Source organism: Conger conger, chromosome 9, assembly GCF_963514075.1.
Source record: "Conger conger chromosome 9, fConCon1.1, whole genome shotgun sequence".
Classification (NCBI taxonomy): Eukaryota; Metazoa; Chordata; class Actinopteri; order Anguilliformes; family Congridae; genus Conger; species Conger conger.
In genome coordinates this window covers 19,468,596-19,472,808 of record NC_083768.1, presented here as the reverse complement: position 1 = coordinate 19,472,808, position 4,213 = coordinate 19,468,596, and positions in this window count along the sequence as shown.

Below are 4,213 nucleotides of genomic sequence, written 5' to 3'. Positions count from 1 at the left end.
CTACCGTAAATCCTCAAATTGTGTCCGGGATTCTCTCTGAAGCCGGGCCTCGGATAATAGCCGGGGGCGTGGTCGATTCGGACAAATAAAGGCCGACCCCCAAATACAAACCGGGGTAATATTGCCTACCAGTAGGGCTATCAGTCCATGAGCACTAGAAGACATTGTTTCGATTTAACTCAATTAAATAAAAGAGCTCTTCTTAATATTTTATATTGTTGGTTGGTTTAATACTGTTGCCAATGAAAAGTCGTTGTCGTACACCATGGGTCTCCAACACGTTGCTCTCAAGCTAGAGAACCAGTCGCTTGCCGTCCCCTGCTGAGTAGCTTGCCAAAGGCTGAAGCAGTATACATTTAAACACAATTGTTGCCGCGAGGCATTCCAGCCTACGAATTTAATAAAAAGTAAATCAGGTAAAATTTAAAATGAACTCAATTTAGGCTACTTGGCTACGCAATAAGGTTTCCATGTATTTACAGCACAGCGCACGTTCAGTGAATGAATGAAAGCGGCTGCCTTGGCTCGCAATAAACAGACGGGTGGAAATCCCGACACTCTTTCAACTACATAAAACTTAACAGTGAACCATCAAATACCCCACAGATTTCAGTGCCCATCAGTCCCAACATTTAGCAATAGAATCAAACAGTCCAAAAGTAAATTAAATCCCAAACCAAAGCGAAAATCTGTTGATAGCTGTTGAGGAAATATTTTTTGTCTCTTTTCCTCCTCGTCCCTTTTATGTAGGTGAAGTTGTTTTGGCAGCAATGATGTTGAAAAAATATTCAGACTCAGTAGTTGCTCATTATAAATCTTTAATTAAAAATAAAACAGATTAATCTGGGGAGTCTGTGCGCTCCAGAGAACTTCCAGAGATCAGAGAATTCCAAAGTAACAGTAGGAAGTATCCTAGTCTTTATACATTATAGCTAACCAATCCTTTGTCATAAATCATCACATTGTCTCTCTTAACCCGCCTTAATATTTTCTGTCACTCTATGAAAGCTGAGCTGTCTTAACCTTTCGCCTATATAATGATGCAGGCAAATTGAGCTGGTGATCACTAACTCAAAACATCTCTTTGCAAAGACCCACATCTCTTGGGCTGCATCACAGAGTCAAAACAGGCCACATCCAATGCCATGGTTTGTAAACACCTGATTAAGTGTTCTCTGCACTTTCATTAAACAGACTGTACTTTGCAGCTCAATGTGTTTTAACAGACACACAGTTCTAATTGCTCAAGATGACTGACTTATTCATTTGAACATAATTAATAATAATTCTTCAAACAGTATGGCTTATCATTGTAGTACTAAACAGCATTTGAAATATAGTATAGAGATATATAGTAACATTTAGGAAAGGGTATTTTTGCACATGATTCTGAAAGTATTTAAATCAAAATTCATCATTCCTGATTTTCAATAAGGGCATTTTGATCAAACTTCAACATAGCCTACCGGTATGCTGCTCCAAACGAAACGCATGTATCACAATAAAACGCACTTTAGGAAAAAAAGATCCTTAACTTGCTGTTATCTACGCTAATTTATTATTGTTCATGAAGGCGTGTCTGGCAAGTTGTGATTTTATTGGATTCTGGACTTGCATTTGATTTATTGTGTTTGAGAATATTTGCAATAAACTAACTCTGTTAAGACTGACACTATGACTTACCAAACGGTGTTCCTGATTAGCCAACACTAATTGATTTCTGAACGGTTACAGGAAGTGTTGAACAGTGTCGGCCCACTTTAAGTGTAGCTTTTTACTTTATTTCTAAGAATTAAATTCTACAACAGAAGCCTGCCCCAAATAAAGGCCTGTGCTTTGTGCAGCCTAAGTAAATAAAAGACCCCGGCCACAATTTGAGGATTTAGGGTAATAACAATACAACGCAGATTCTGGCAAATCGAAACTCAACTTTATGTGAAATCTCTTAAAGAGACATGAACACATTACTTAATACTGACAATTACTGCAGATAAACTACTTTCAATATGTACACTCTACACAGCACTGAACTCTATGATATGGAAGAGACATCACCGCTTGCTTCTACTACTACACTTCTACTACAGAAGATCCCTTGGCCCCGTTATCTCTGCTCATGGCATCTCATATCATTGTTATGCCGATGACACCCAACTCTTTTTCTCCTTCCCCCCATCAGACACACAGGTCTCTACCCGTATCTCTGCCTGCCTGAGAGACATCCAGAGCTGGATGGGCAACCACCATCTAAAGCTCAACCCAGGTAAGACGGAGGTAATCTTCATCCCTGCTCTAACCTCTCCTTTCTCCAATTTTTCCATCTCACTAGGGGATACCACAGTGACCACTCTATCTGCTGCGAGCTCCTAGCTGGCCTGACCCTGTCAGCCGCTGTGACTGGGAGTGTGTAACCAGAACGCACAATGAGGAAAGCAGAAGCTAATCATTTCCATTTCAGTGTCTGAAATGAGTTACTGGGAGAGGCTGATTAACTTCCAATAGACCCATAAATTCCAGTTCTCCTGTGCTGTATGTGGCCTTCATGTTACATTCATATAGACCACACGCCACTGTGAACATACAGTAAATGTGCAGAATGGTAGAACTCCTCGCTCTGTGCATGGCTGTGTTGGTGCTGTCATTAACACGGCCTCTCTGTTTAGGAGACTGGGTGGCGCTGCTGAGGGTGAGCTGCTTCATTGCATTATTTGCATTAATGGCATTTAGCAGAAGCACATTAGACTAAGCAGGAGACAATCCTCCCCTGGAGCAATGCAGGGTTAAGAGCCTTGCTGAAGGGCCCAGCGGCTGTGCGGTGTCTTATTGTGGCTGCACCAGGATTAGAACCACCAACCTTGTGTGTCCCAGGCATTTACCTTAACCACTATGCTACAGGCCACTTCAGATGTCAACTGCACATCTATAAAATTAATCTATGGAACTTCCCATCAAAAATCCAAAACACAAAATCAAGATATTGGCCTAATGTTTTTCTTAAAAATATTGAGTATTTATTCATATGGAATATTTACAGGCTCAAGATGGGCTCATGGTGTTATATACTGTTGCATGTGTGGGAAAAAAAGTTCTGTAGAGGGCACTGTTGGGCTTTAAATTGTATGTCTGATAATGATTGGGGGAGGAATGAAATGAGCAAAAACATTCATTTGTAGGCTTTTGTTTTGGAGGCTGGAAGAGAATTAATTTAATCGGTCAAACTTTACAATGTTATTTGAACCACTGGCATAAACTAATCTACAGTGGGCTCCAGAATTATTGGCACTCCTGACTGGCAATGCACAATAAATAATATCATCATTGAGAGAAACTCAAAATGCCAACATGAAAAATACTTCATTAATGTTTCAATGGAACCAACCAAAATCAAAAAATAATTGAGTAAAAAATAGATTTCACCAAAATCAAGGTTTCATCATTTTTGGCACCTCTGGTTTAGTATTGGGTGCATCCACTGCTGGCAAGGACAACGGTGTGGAGTCTTTTCCTGTAATGCTGCAATACCTGCATATTATATGTTTATAATGCACACCTACCTTCCAGACGACAGTGTACATGTGGTATTAAAGAGTATATCGTAATGCCTTTCCAAAGTAAACTCTTTCCAGCTATGCTATTAAAATGTGTTTCTAGGTACTGTTATGTACGGCACTGAGGACTCGGACACAGACCAGGGGATAATCTAAAAACGCTGTAATTTATTCTGAGTTCAAGAGCCAAGAGATCCAAGACAATGCCAAAAGTAGAACGCAAAAGAATAGTCGAGTAAACGGGCAAAAAGGTCAAAAATCCAGTAAATCAAAGGCCGAACGTACAAAAGGGCGAAGGCAAAACAAAACATGGAAAACATACGGCTCCAGATTAGGGAATAGACATTTGCATAGATTGAAAACCTGAAACTACCGTAAACACCCGAATAGTGGGACATGCAGACAGGGGAGTGACTCGGCTGGTAAACATTCAGACGCAGACATAACAAGGGATCACAAATGAGAAACTGTAATGGAAAACAATAACCAAGGATGTATGATAATGAATACATAACAAGAATAAACATAAATAGAAGCAGGACAGATACAGAAACATTACAGGTACAGTGCAAATGGGCAAGCATTTCCTGAGCTGTAATTACAAATGGAATGCCACTATGTGTCCTGTCTCCTCCTAAAACAGTGACATTAAAAATGAGTGCTAC